Source organism: Nuphar pumila, chromosome 6 (genome assembly GCF_984573655.1).
Source record: "Nuphar pumila chromosome 6, dmNupPumi1.hap1.1, whole genome shotgun sequence".
Lineage (NCBI taxonomy): Eukaryota > Viridiplantae > Streptophyta > Magnoliopsida > Nymphaeales > Nymphaeaceae > Nuphar > Nuphar pumila.
In genome coordinates this window covers 19,547,609-19,563,265 of record NC_143254.1, presented here as the reverse complement: position 1 = coordinate 19,563,265, position 15,657 = coordinate 19,547,609, and the positions used below count along the sequence as shown (strand labels likewise).

Genomic DNA, 15,657 nt, shown 5'->3' with positions numbered 1-15,657 from the left:
CCTCTATGACTTATCACTCTAATACAAGAGACTCGAGCTCATTGCTAGAATGAACATCTTCCAAACTCACCTCCCAACCCCTAAGCATCTAAAATTTGGAGGCCGAGATCTCAACAAGCCAAAGGCGGATCACCCTTCTTACACTGCAAAGTTTCTGATGTACGTGGTGAGCAGCTCAATAGGCTCCCCCAAAAAACATCTAATGAGGTCGCAGAGTGGCTGCTCACAGAGACACCACTGCTCAAAACAGAGTCGTCACCTACCCCACCAGTTGAAGCCCCTGGTGAGTATGACGGGGCCGTGGTCTGAAATAGAGCGAGTAGGATGGTGCTGGAAACATCAGGCGGATCATCCATAGTTTCGTTGGACAAAAGAACACGATCCATCGGGGGTGTGATGGGGGACCTGGCAATATCTTTGAGCTTACGGAGAGAGGTCGGCAAACGACTTAGCTTGGAGGAAAGATCAGCATGGAGGGCCTGCAGCAAGTCATCGGTAAAAGAGAACACCCGATCCGTTGAAGAAAGGATGGGAGAGGAATTACATGGGCCCCGCCACCGGATCAGGAGAGCGGGTCGAAGAGCATGGCTCTGCGCTAATGGAAATGTGCACCAGAGTACTGAGAATCTGAAAGCTCCCCCGATAGGGACAGAGGTAGGCTAAGGTGACAAGGCTTGTTATCGAGGGAAGAGGCGTGCTTCAAAGGAGTAAGCCAAGAATAGCCAAGGAGGCAAACAAGGACACAAGAGGTGAGGAGATTAGAACAATCTGAAGGCAAACCGGACCGCATGGAGAAGACGGAAATCTGGCAATATGAAGGAGAAGGTGAAGACCCACCGTTTCAAGGAGAGAAAGAAGGAAAAGAGATCGAAAAGATGAAGGTGGAGGACCCAAAAGACATGCAGAAGGCCAGGAGTGTACAGGTGGAACGGAGGGTGCGAGGGGGAAATCATGGGTAGAAAGCGAGGGGGAAACACAGGAAACGAAACTAAAAAGAAACAGTTAAGAGAGTTTACAACACGATTGGCGGGGGGGGGGGGGGGGGGGGGGGGGAATCATGGGTAGAAAGCTGGCACGATTAGGATGCGCTCGAAGAGGCATAACGGTCTCCTTGGAAAGGAGACCCTCAAATAACGGCCATATAGGAATTGGAGGGCAGGTCCCAATCACGGAAACAATGACTTTTATTTTATTTTGCAAACATATTATATATATATATATACTTTTATCTGAGCTCTATCGATCTCAGTAAGAGTACTGATGCAGGGCAATGGAAACCAAATTGGGGTAATTGGCAAAGAAAGAAGCACAATACTGAAGTCTGACTTTACGCTGGCAAAAGTTTTAGAAAGAACATCTCACTGAAAACCAATCCCCTGGACCTTGACAAAGCACGAGAGCTCGCGGCATAGCAAGCGGAGAAGGCACCGATCCTTCTTTGAATGGACTAAAGTCCATTCCTCCTCTTGAGGCTCGAAAAAGAAAGGACGACATGAAGTTTGCATTCCTGCAAAGCATAAAGCAAGTCCACGAGTAAAAGCAGCAACTATGGTAATGTTAAGCAAACCTTCTTCAATGCAAAATAGAAAGAAGGAAGATAGCTTAAGAGACAACTCTCCCTACGGCTGGAGGGGCAACTTGAATGGGGCATATGTTAGAAGGAGGATTCAAACCTCCATCTATGTAAAAATACATGCTCTCTCAATTGAGCTATTCCAGCCCATTTTTAACCGTGAGGCTCTCTCAAATGAACTGTCAATGGCCATGTTCTTCATTTATAGGCATTCTTGAATATTGGATTTAATCTACCACTAATTAGAGTGTCCCATAAAATCCAATAACCTTTCCATAACCATTTCATAAATCATATAATTATATTTCAGAATTTGGCTTAATGAGCTCACTAATCTTGTGACTCTTAGGATTCTATTTATGAGACCATATGACCACATTGGATCCAAATCCAAGATCTAACATCTCTCACTTGACAACAAAGGACGAACACACACATTGTATCACAATCGGTGTATCATGTATCACATATAACATTTCATGATAAAACATGCACCAAATAACCGTGCATAATTCCTTGGGTTATATTAATGATGTTTTTCTCACATATTATGAGTTATTTCTTACATTATCATATGAATTTTTTTCATCATTCAATTTTAAGTACAGGCTTTTCACACATTCTATGGGTTATTTTTCACATAGTCATGTGAATTTCCTTCATCATTATATTCAAGTATGAGGTTTTTCACATATGCTATGATTTATTTTCCACATAGTCATATGGTTTTTTCATCATATGAATCATGATACTTCTTCATATATAGTATGAGTTTAGCCATGACATCATGAAGTTTAATTTACATACATTAGTTGGACCTTTCTTTCATGAAATATTATCTTCATGAGGATTTTCACATGATCCTTTCATTCACTCATTTCACATAACTATATGAGTTTTTTATTATGTCATAATTTCAATTTTAACCCTTGATATGAAACAATTTATTTTCATTATTCACCATTCACTACATACTCAACTATCAATCCATAGTTCTAGAGCAAAGTGAATGCATCATAATGTGGGTCTCACATAGTCATGGGGTTTCATATTTCTCTTTCATGATCATACCATAGGACATCATAATGTGTTAATAACCTTGCACAAAGTTCATATGCAAAATAGTAGAGTAATATGAATTTTTATCAATTCATAGATCTATGATAAAGTACGATTTGCCAAACACAACAAATACTTTCACTTTTCAAAACTTTTACTATAGTTCATACTTCCACTATCTATATTTATTATCACATGCAACATGCTTAAATTCTCATCAGATTAATCACCACCTGATAATCTTGGATCAATATATATCTATATTCATATTCCATGAGAGTTGTCTGATTACCATTTGGATATGCCTAACATGATAAGCTCATTCTAAGGCTTTAATTAAATTATAAGCTTCTGAACACATAAGTTCAAATTCATTACCAAATCTATTAAAAAATTTGGATCCAAATCAATTTAGATTTGTATGAGTCCATATACAAATACAACTTGAGATGTTATCCATCAAGTCCAACACGATCCATATTAATAAATTGATTTTATGCAAAATAAAATCATAGATCACAAAGAATTTAACCATAATCCAAATCCATATTCATATGTTCCAAATTCAAATAGATTCACATCTAACATAATTTTTATCTGGATCTATCTAGGTCAAACCAGGACCCATACAAAATATATTATTAGATTCAATACCCCAGTCTTGATACTATCAAGATAAAACCTGGATTAGAACTAGTTTTATATCCCATATCCGTCATTATATATTTTAAATCCATTCAAGTTCAATAAAATTCAATAACATTGTCTGGATCCAAAATTAATTCAACTATATCTAAACTTATTCAACTCGATCTATACTCAATCAATTTGATTTATCTAGATCCATACATGTTCAACCATATCCAATATTATTTTATTAGATCAAACCAAGTTTATGTCACCTTACTAGATCCAAACATCAGATCCAATATTGATCCAAACATTAGATTTAATGGATCTTAGTTCAATTAAACTTTATCCGTAAAAATCTAGATCAATATAAAGCTATATTAGATCCAGATCCATATATAATAGGATCCGAACATGAATAAAATATATTACATATAAAAATAATATGTAATCATGCAAATCATTTTAGGATCAAATAAATACATGCTATTTTTTTTTTCTCCCATAATAGGGTAGAGATCCAAAGCACATCATAAGTGGGTTTAAATTTTTTTTTATCAGATCTCATGTACCAACTTGATTCCATCCAAATGCAAACTTTTCTAGATAAAGCTCTAAGAGGTATTACGTAAATCAAAAGCACTTTTCTATAAAATCAAAAAAGTTAGAAGGTAGTTTTGGGTAAAAAAATAAACCTGAACCCTAAAATAAAATATTAAAAAAAGTCTTAGTTAAATAAAAAAAATCAAAGGATTTTCTAAAAATTCAAAAAGTTTGGAAACCTTTTTTGGGAAAAACACATTTTCAACTATGTCTTTGATATTTTTCAAAGAATAGGTTTGTTCTTGGTATTTTCATAACCGGAGCTTCTTTCTAAAAAAAAAATAGAGGTCTCAAATAGGAATATTAGAACTTTTTATGGACCAAGTAAAAATATTAAACAAATAAACCATAAAGAGAAGAAATTGAATGGTTTTCCACCCTTTGAAAACCCTAAGGCCCCCTTTTTCTTCTTCTTTTTTTTCCTTTCAGTCATTTCCTCTATGAATGTTGTTGCTTGTTCTGGCACCACCTTTGGTGGGTTGTAGGATTCACCCATTTAGTGGAGAAGTCTCCACTACATGTTGTCTCTGGCAACTCTAGTGCCTCCATCGCTCATCGACAGCAGGGGGTTCTCCTCCACCCCTCTCACTCAAGTGCCACCACTTTTGACAGTCTCCTTCATCTCTGAATAAGTGTCACCTTTATCATCAACACTGAAATCGCCCTTCAGATCAAGGACATCATCCACTTGCTTCATGTCTTGGTTGCCTTCCTCCTCTTGGTCGAACATCTCTTCAACCCAGTAGTTGCGAAACTAGACGAAGGACTGGATAAGGTCCCACCACTACTTAAAGAAGTCCTCCTCCACCCTATATGCTCATGGCACAAACAACAACGCGTTTGGGTTCAACAAAGATATTACTGGCGCCTTGATCTAACCCCACAACAGAGGAGAGGGTTGTGTATGTTCGCCCCCGATGATTCACTGAATCCCACGTCTGTGTTCGGGGCTTTGAATGAGCACCACGTATACAAGCACATGGGGCTCGTATTCCCGTGTATGTTGACATAACTTTGCATCGGACTCTGGTGTTGTTGCAAAGACTTAAGTACCCTTTCTTGCTATTCTTCTCATAAAGTGATGGTTTGAGAAAATGACAAAAATGCCCTTCATTCAAAAAAGAAAAAACAAACAGTTCAAAAAAAGGACAAACATGTCCTCCATCCAGAAAGTCGATGATGATGTTAACTCTTCAAAGTCTTCTTCTTTTTCTGTTCAAAAAAAGGACAAACATGTCTTCTTCTTTCTCCGTAAAACACTGTAAAACCCTCTCTCTCTCTAGAGAAGAAATCAAGGGAAACAAAGAGTTCTTCCTGGAGAAGGCCATGAACATCAACCCTCTCACTCTCTCTCACTTCTCTCTCTACTTCTGTGCACATCCAACAGACGATCCTACATTGCTCCATCGCCATCTTCTTCTTCTTCCTTCTTCGTAAAACATTGTAAAACCCTCTCTTTCTCTAGAGAAGAAATCAAGGGAGGTAAAGGGTTCCTCCTGGAGAAAGCCATGAACACCAACCCTCTCACTCTCTCTCCCTTCTCTCTTTACTTATGTGTCTGATTTAGAGTTTTTGCCCTTACAGGAGGGGGGTCCGGGGGCTCCCCCCCAGCGCGGATCCCGCTGCGCGGTCAGCGGGCGGGGGTCCAGGGGGGGCCGCCCCTGGCGGGGGGCTCGGGGGGCAGCGCCCTCTGGACCAATTTTTTTTTGGGCCTTCCAACAATGATTTGTAGTATTATCGGGCTTTCCTACAGCAATTTGTAGTATTTTCGGGTCTCCAACGAAACACTATAGTGATTTGCAGAAGACACTATAAATCGCTATAGCGATTTGCGGAAGACACTACAAATCGCAAATCGCTATAGCGATTTGTAGTGTCTTCCGTGAATCGCTATAGCGATTTGTAGATTCTTTCGCAAATCGCTATAGCGATTTGTAGTGTTTCCACAAATCGCTATAGCGATTTGTAATGTTATTCAGTAAGCAAATCGTTGTAAATCGCTACCCGAATTAGGACCAACTTGTCAGGGTCATATCTCCCTAACCAGAGGTCATGTTCCAAATCCGTAAAAAGTGGGGTCTTCGTTATTGAGTCTAGTTTATTTCTATAAATTTTCAGCAAATTTTATTGTCATTTCATTCCCCATTTTAACTTCAACGATACATTACAACCACAATCATCAAAAGAAAGATTGCCCAAGCTAAGAGTCACCGTTCTCGCCCTCCTCCTCGACAGCAACCCAGTCGGTGCAGTCGCGCTGAGGATGGCCAGCAGAAGCTCCACCACGTCGTCTTCCTCTCCCTAGCGAGGAGGTCTCAGCGGAGCTGTCGTTCCGGTGACGGGTGTTCATCTCGTTTCGGTGACGGGTGTTCTACGAAATGTAAATCCCCCCTCCTGTAAGGGCAAAAGGCCATGAACACGCTAGGAGGAGCCCTCAGACCCCCCTTCTGTAAGGGTAAAAGCTCTGAATCAGACTCCATAACTCTTCAAGTTGAATGATGCTACCCACACTGGTGATGCTACCCACGCTGGGAGGAGCCCCCAGACCCTCTTCCTGTGCAGGTCAGTCGGTGCTTGATGAAGCAATGTATGATCTTCTAATGGATGTGCACAAAAGCAGAAATAGAAGGGAGAGAGAGAGAGTAAGAGGGTTGATGTTCATGGCCTCCTCCAGGAGAGATTTCTTTCTCGGATAATCCTGCAGTGCAGAGACTGGGTCTTAAATAATCATCTTCGGAGCACTTAAGTCTTTACAACCACTCCTTTTCAAGAACCGTCATTTTTTTTTGCACCAATGGAGGAGAGGGTACTTAAGTCTTTGCAATCGCATCAAACTCCAACGCTAATTAATGCTGACAAACATGGGGATACGAGACGCACATGCTTACATACGTGGTGCTCTTTGGGACCCCGATCATGAGATGTAGCTAACTGCCCTGTTCGGGGGGGGGGGGGAACATATAACCCCCCCTAACAACAGAGACATGCCCATGGTGCTCTCGTCGGCCAGGCTTGGTGCCGACGTTGTCGTGGATAACATCTCCAAGTACATTAATGGCGAGCAGGACATTTGTCGGGGCCATCTGTGGGTTGACCTGGCTCATCGATTCCATGGTGATGGAGCTCTGCCCCTCGCTCGTCCTCTTCAAGCAAGTCTCCAAGCGGCCCCTCTCCAAGCCAGAGGCCACCACCGTGATGGCGCCGCTTATGGAGGCAATCACACACTATCACTATCGGGGCATCCCTCACTGCAACATCAAGTTGGACAACATCTTGTTCGATGGTCGGAACCGACTGAAGCTTACCAACTTCAGCTAGACCAACTGCTTCCACGATAGGAAGGGGGAGAGGTCGTCAGAACGCCCTACTACATGGCGCCAGAGGTGCTCAGTGGAAGGGAGTATAATGAGAAGGTACACATATGGAGCGCTGGGGTTATCCTCTACATCCTCCTAAACGGGGTCCCTCCCTTCCATGGCCAGTCGACGTCTGAGATCTTCGAGTCGGTCCTCTAGGCCAACCTGAGGTTCCCATCTTGGATCTTCCACTAAGTGTCCCTGGTGGCCAAGGATTTGATTCGCAAGATGCTTTGCATGGATGTTTCTAGAAGGTTCTCCGTCGAGCAAGTTCAAAGTGAGTCTCCATCCTCTTCCCTTTCTTTCCCTTTGATTCTTAGTTTCGAAAGAAAAAAAAATTAACTCGGTTGAAATGGTAGTTGATTTCTTTTGTTTGGATTCTCGGATCCCGCAAAGAAAAAATAATGTCATGAAGAACGCTAGGATTCAAGTTTTGCTTGTTTTTTTTTTTTTCTTCTTTGTTGCCTCACTCTGGCAACAAGAGTGGTCAGGTACAGTTGACCCTCTATGGCTGCCTTTCTCTTCAAGTGGCACCATCGGCAGAGCGTAGTAGTTCTTGGGTTTTCTGGCGAGGGGAGCTCACGACTGTCAAGCACCACCGCGCACACCAGAATTGTGCTCTCATACCAATGTTGGAACCTAATAGTTCCTAAATTTAGTATGTATGGAGTAATTGAATCAAATGGGGTATGTGTTAGAAGGAGGATTCAACCCTCTATTATTCCAGCTTATCTCTAACCGTGAAGCTCTCTACAATCCTCTAATTGAGCACAAAGAATGCTTTGCCTCAATAAACTGCAATGGCCATGGTCTTCATGGTCTTCATTTATAGGCATTCCTAATGATTGTATTTAATCCACCACTAATTGGAGATAGTGCCTCATAAAATCCAATAACCCCCTCCGTAACCATTTCATAAATCATAGAATTATATTTTATAATTTGGCTTAATGAGCCCACTAATTTTGTAGCTTTTGGGGTTCTATTTGTGAGACCTTATGGCCACACTGGATCCAAATTCAGGATCAACACTCAGTAAGCTTCGAGCTTTGGTTAGAAAGGTGGAGGGTGGTGGCTTCCCTTGAAGGTCGAACAAGAAGGGAGCTGGTGGGAAGCTCATGAAGGACACTGAGGAGTGGTACTGGCACAACCCCTGGAGATTGCAAAGAGCATGCCAGCTAGAGGAGGCTTGTCGATGATGAGAGAAGAAATGCCTGCAATGAAAGGAAGGAAACCGATGAGAGGAGGCTCAATGATAGGGTTGACAATGATGGGAGGATGTACCCATTTCATACCCTCAAGCGGTGGTCTTTATCAGCTTTTAAAAGTCACCCAAAGACCCGAGAGAGAGAGAGAGATCTTGTCATTTGCACTAGGTTAGAGTTACCCTATCTCATATAGGGGTGGGCAATGGGTCGGATGGCCCAATGGGCCAAGCCGACCCTGCCTGCCATGGATCGGGCTTGGGTCAAGGTTTTAGGCCCGAGCTCGTTAGCTACCATGCCAAAACCCAGCCTGTTATGTACATAGGCCCGGTAAGGGTCGGCCTGTGGGCTATTTGGGCCGGCGCGACAAGTGAGCTATTTTTTAATTTTAAATAATATAAAAATAACAAATTAATTAATTAAATAGTAACTTGATAATTATTATTATTTACCTAATTAGTTGCATTAATTTTATGAAAACTAGAAAGATAATTAGTTGGGTACATGAGAACTTGTTAATTATTTATTATTTACCTAATTAGTTGCTTCAGGCCAATGGGCCAGGTCATATGCTGCTCTTCAAACCCGAGCCCGTTAAGAACCACGCAAAAGCTACGCCTGTTAGTAAATGGGCCGGGCCATCTCCGGGCCGGCCCACACTTAAAGCCCAGTGGGCCAAGTGAGAGCACCCGTAATCTGACCCGATGCTCACCCTAATCTGACCTAATCGTATTCAAAGTGGGATGAAAAAGAGTAAATTCCAAAATCTGGCTTAGCTAATGGAATATATTTAATATATAATTGTGTCGGATCATTCATCATATTCAAATTTGGATGCAAAGCTACAGAGCAAATCCAAATCTGATTATTGATCGGTTTCTATTTGCTTCACTGAATCTGACTAATTGGACTTAGATTTGGTTAGATATTCACCTAGATGCCATTTTTTTGACGAGAAACTCTTGCCGAAGCGAAGAAAACCCCAGGTGGGGCCCCATGCCTTCCGTGGCCGACCTCTGAAAGCTACGGACACACCTGTGACTAGCAGGGTTTGATCCGGTGCCTTCATCTCAGCACACTCACAACCACCCCGCTGGCCATGCGGGTAACCCGCGGTGGAACCCCAAAGACCATTTGTTTTCATCCCTATATACCAACGAACCAACAGCTGCCTCTCACCTACTTATGTTCCCTTTTGATGCACATGTTAAGGCAATAGCTGGACAATACTACTCGTGAATTTGTGAATGGTTCAATGGACCCTACTTACTGATATAGTTATAAGAGGTCAACTGGTGATTACCTGCTGAGAGCTGGTAAACGATCTAATATATCTAGAGATGTAAACCGTTGGAATTCGGATTGGATATGGACAATACCATATTCAACTAATTGGATATGGACAATACCATATTCAACTAATTGGATGTTAACTAAATGGATTTAAATTTTGGATTCAGACTTAGATAGTGAAAAGCTTATACTAGATCCATTGTTTTTACATGTAAATGGATTCGGATATCTGTCAAATTCGGTAGCAAAAAATCAAAATCATATCGGCATCCATTTATAATTGGATATGGTTTTGGCTTATCAAATGCAACTAAACGAAATCAACTTCAATGATAAAATACGATTCATTGACATACCTAAATATATCTAATATTCGAGTTGTTCAAGGTTGGCTGGTTTAGTTTATGCTTAGCTCAATCTCTTGATCAGTGAATTGACAAAATAAGAATCAAACAATAGGTCATTTCACCAAGGGTTTGGCACAATGGAGGGTGCCTTGGCCACTGGGGGGATGGTTAGAGCCCTTGCTCAGTCAAAGCTTGGTGACTCCCTGAGGGCAAGGGGTGCACCACGGTTTTACACCTTTGGGACAACAGCCATAAGTAGGCGGGCTTAGTCAACGTGACTAGATCTCTGATTCCAAGAGTGGTTTTCCTGTCTTTCATTATGTTATTTTCAACAAATCTGATACCATGGATATATTCAGCATGGTCAAAATAGAAAGAATCAACTCTTATATTATATTTTTTTTCAACGTAAAGGTACGTTTTTTTATAGTTGAAAATTTGATGCATTGATTTTTCAACCCCCTAGAAAATTCGTTGTACATGATAGAAAAACATAATCCAAGGGACAGTTCATGGAGGGTAATATATGCAAAAAAATAAAATAAAACAAGAATTAGAGTTCTGACAAGAGTTTTGAACCCAAGAGGTTAGTAAAGTTTTCCATTTTTTTCATGTCATGTACCTTGACCTAATGTCACAAACCTCATCCTTGGCAAAATATCGTCAAGCAAAAATTTCAAGGCATTTTAAACTTTTTTTTTGGTTTAATATTTAAAATATCTAAAATATAAATAAAAATATAAAAAACAGAAATTGTTATTATCACTTTAAAAGTGTGATAAAAACTTAATATTTTTGAAATAGTCTATACTTAGAATATATATATATATATATATATATATATATATATATATATATATAGAGAGAGAGAGAGAGAGAGAGAGAGAGAGAGACTACCCACTAAAAAACATGCCAAACCTACCCAATGAAATTTTTTTGATGCTTTTTTTCAAAATCCTAAATGTACAGATGTGTTCAGCCCGACTGATTTACTAAAAATCGATACTTGTATTATGAATTTTGCATAGAAAAAATGGTATTTGGAGCCTCAAAAATCTATGAAAATTGTATGCATATGATTTTGGAAACTTATGAAAACCTATCCATGCTTCAGAATCAAATGCTCCAAAGAACTGATTCTATAAAACAAGCATATAGATCACATCTTAACAGTCAGAATTTTGAAAAAATACCAAAAATCTAATAACCCTTGCGGTGGGTAGATTTAACATATTTTTTTGTGGGTAGGTTTTCCTCTCTCTCTCTCTCTCTCTCTCTCTATATATATATATATATATATATATATATAGCAATCTGGGGTTGAGCAGAACCCCACTCAGTATACACACGTACCATTGGGTTTTGAACTTGCAACGTACCAACACAAGGTGACATGTGCCAACAGCTCTTACCAAACAAGGGGGAGCCCCTGTTTATTATATCTGCCCTCGAGAGTACCACAAAAAATTATGATAGATTCAAACTATTGGTTATATTTGTAACACGTATAACAACTAAATTAGATAAAATGAATTCACTTTTTTTTGAGGGAGAAAGGCAAACATTCCAATTCCATTCCGAATTTCAGTTACAAAGCCCTCAGATAGTAGAGCGGTCGACTGTAAGGTGCTCAATAAGGAGCGATTAAATCTGAAAATTGACCACATCCAATCCAAGAAACTCTAGTAACTGCTTGGCTCAACATTCTATAGAAGCTCGTGGCACAACTAATTGAGATTATTTCATGATCTTGAAAGAGCTCTTAACGAGTTAAATTTGAGTCAATCCATGTGCTGTTCAGTTGGTTTTCCAGACCTAGGTCAGACTGATAACCCCCCTTAACTGCAGTCTACCACAGTAACTAGGTTAACGACCCTTTACCCCTTAATCAACTACATACCAAATGATTGCCTACAGAATATCTTATGATTGTAATCCTTAATTAAACCATGAATATCTTAACAGTTTACATTAGAAAATGTAACTACATACCAAATGATTGCATATACAGAATATCTTATGATTGTAATCCTTAATTAAACCATGAACATGTAATCTTAACAGTTAACATACACTAGACAAGGAGGGGATAAGCAATGCCGATTCAAAGAAAGTTTTAGCAAGTGAAATCACTATGTAATTTTTTTGACAACCATAAAACACATATATGCATGATCGAATCATTATGAACTTTACTTTTATTGACAGCCTTAGAATACATATATGCATGATTGAATCACTATGAAATTTTGTTGTTAGCCTTAAAACAAATATATAAATGATTGAATCAGTATGAAATTTTTTTGACAGCCTTAAAACACATATATGCATGATTGAATCACTATAATTTTTTTTGACAACCTTAGAACACATATATGCATGATTGAATCACTATAAATTTTTTTTGACTGCCTTATAACACATATATGCATAATTAAATCACTATGAAAGTTTTTTGACAACCTTTGAATTATGTTAATGTCCTTTACTTTATTGTTAGTCTATGTGTCATTCAACCATGTTACTTTGATTGCCTTTAATTAGGTTCATTGCATATAATTTATTTCATTATATTTTGTTTATCAATACTAACATTTCGGTTCTCTTGTAAGATGCTGAAGATGATCAGCGTAAAAAAGCTGATGGAGGCATGGATAAATGGGCAGATCGAGACAATGAAGAGAATGATGCTCTGAATCTTGACGAGGATTAGATTCATGTGTTGAATTTATTTCGCGTACTTGTTGTTCAAAAGAAACTCTTTGTATGTTCACTTATAACTAATTAGAACTTGGCGAGGATTATACTGGGTTATTAAATTTGTTTCACAATGTATTTTTTATGTGTACTTTATTTTTTATACACAGGTTATATAAATTGTATACTGAGAAATTTTTTCTTAATATTTATATTTCAATGAATTAGTTCTTATTTAGCAATGAATTAGTGACAAATCATGACATTCGCTAATCCATCATGAATTAGCGACAGAAGTAGCGATAGATCAGTTCTGTCGTTAATTAATTAACGATCGAAAAATTGTGACAGACACTATTCATCGCTATGCCGTTGTCAATCCGTCGCTAAACAATTCAATGATGGAATTGCGATGAATTAGCGTCAGATAGCGTTCGTCGTTAATCCGCAAAATTCTTATAGTGAATTACATTGACATTTCAATGATCAATAAAAGCAAAGCCATGGTTAAGATGAATGTCTTAGAAACAAGTTGTTAATGCAATACATTTCACCAAAAAAAGGAAGCATTCAACTTTATAATCTTCACATATTTCCATTTATGCATAAAGGGCTCCAATGATGATATAGTACCATGTGTTTCAGTCTTAAGTCAAAAGACAAACCCCATTATCGAAACATAAGGTTTAAGCTACAATACAAATCAATGTTGTATTTATAAGTATCATACGTATGATACATTTATAAACAAAAAATAATATAATACACACTCATGTCGCGATACGAGTGTATCATATATATGATATAACCTTGTATTGTATATCGTATGATACACTTTTGACACACTTTAAAAAAGGGTAGAAACTTATTTTTAATTTTTTGGGTTTTAAAGATCTCTTCAAAACCAACTTTCTCAATTGTGTAGAGGGGTGTCCACGTACGTACCTTGGGAGTAATGAGAGCGATTTGAGAACTGATCATATTCAAAAGAAAGACTTGCATTTGCGCAAATAAAACTTCACTATTTTTTCAGTCAAGAAAGTACGTTAAGGTAAAAAATATTTACTGAGTAAAATTATAAAAGTACTCTAAAAAAATTCCACCTTATGTTTAGAGGGACGCTGCCCTCCTACAACTCTCCAACATCTTACCACGAAGTTAAATCCACAAAAAAGGTTGAACAGGTCGGTTTAAATACTCATGTTGAAGGATGTCAAGAGTATGATACTCACGGTGTTCATTCCTTAGAGACAAAGTCAAAGCCAATGACAAGCTATAACTAGTGGAAGGGAGAAACACCCATGGAGTAATACATCGTGAACATCAAAACATAACCACGATCAACACGACACCACAATCCAAACCACAACAATAGTTTCTCCTTGTTATTTACAAAAAAAAGCTAGGAAATAATCCCTATGATTTTCAAATTCAAGAACCATGTTTATGATAGTGCAACCTAGCCATCTAGCTACAATTCATTCAACTTTATTCAAATATACTTCTTGAGTTTACAGAGAATTTTTAAGGGGCTCGACCTGAATAGAACTAGATCGATCAGGCATAAACTAGAGCTAATTGGACTTGACAAGACATACTTGGATCCATATTTAGACTTTGGGTTCAATCAAGGTTGAATTTGACTTGTTCAAAGCATCTTCGAGGTCAACTTGTTAAGCTAAGAGTGCAAGTTAATTTTAAGTTAAAAAAGATAAGTTTGACTTAATTCCATGAGGCTCTTAAACACACACACCTGCTCTCTCTCTCATTGATTTATCATCTTTACTTAATTAAGATACCACTTAGATGACACTCAAAACCCAATTTAAAATTGAGTTTTGAGCCTAAACCAAATTTTAGCCAAAATCTGACTAAATGAAAAAAGGCCACCCCTCTCCCTAGGTTTTCAACTTGGTCACCAACCCCCCAACAACACTCTTTTTCATCAGCTCTGGAGAGCTCCTCCAGCATGACCTTAGTCCGGCCATTGTTGCTGGCCACTGCCTGGATTGGTACCACCCAGCCAAGGCAGTACCCATTTGGCTATTTTTCATCTGGTGGTGGGCTGGAATTTTTTTTTTCCAAAATCTATGATTGTCAAGTCATTTTCTGGCTAGCCACCTGCCGGAAAATAATAGAAATGGTATCACTTGCATCGGGTGACACCATCTTGACGATTTTTGGGTTGGTGGCTCATCGAAAAAGGGTTGGTGATATTTTTTCTTTTTTTAGTTTTATAACTGCCAAACTTTTTTTTTCTTTTTCTTCTGGTTTTTTTATATTTCAACCATTTTCTAGCCAGCCACCAGCCAGAAAATGGTTGCGCTTATTGGGAGACACCATCTTGGACATTTTTCGGTTGGTGGATGGTGAGAAAATGGTAAGTCTTATTCTTTTATTTTATATTTTTAAGTTTTTAATTACAAAAAACTTGAATTTTAAGTTTTTGATCGCCCAAACAAGTTAAAAACCAGGTTTTATCAAAACCATGTTTTGCCCCTATCATCCAAACAACGCTTAAAAATTAGTGATTTTAAATGACAATAAATATGTGATACCAATGAAGGCATAGAATCATTAAGTGAAAATCACTTTTTTTTTTGTCAATCTAACCCTCTACCTAGTTTCTTTAGTAGGGAAGGGATTTTGAATCATGTAATTATGATATATAAGCAAGTTTCTTAAGAACTAGAAAAAATCAAGGGTTTATAATGTATCAAAACCATAGTTACCAAAAAACAAAATGGATGCAAGAAATTATGCGTGAAGTGAAAGCAAGGAAGTGAGCACAAAAAAGTACTATGAAGCCAGAAGCGATTGCAAAGCTATTATGCAAGCACATGAAAAATAAAAAAAACATGAAAAAAGCAATATTAAGCTCAACTGAAAGCCAA

General features: G+C 38.5%; 1 pseudogene; it reads left to right on the top strand.

Annotated features, from left to right (window-relative positions):
• The first annotated feature begins 6,919 nt into the window (after positions 1-6,919).
• LOC149834217 (phosphoenolpyruvate carboxylase kinase 1 pseudogene) lies at positions 6,920-14,573 on the top strand (annotated as a pseudogene).
• Positions 14,574-15,657: the final 1,084 nt, after the last annotated feature.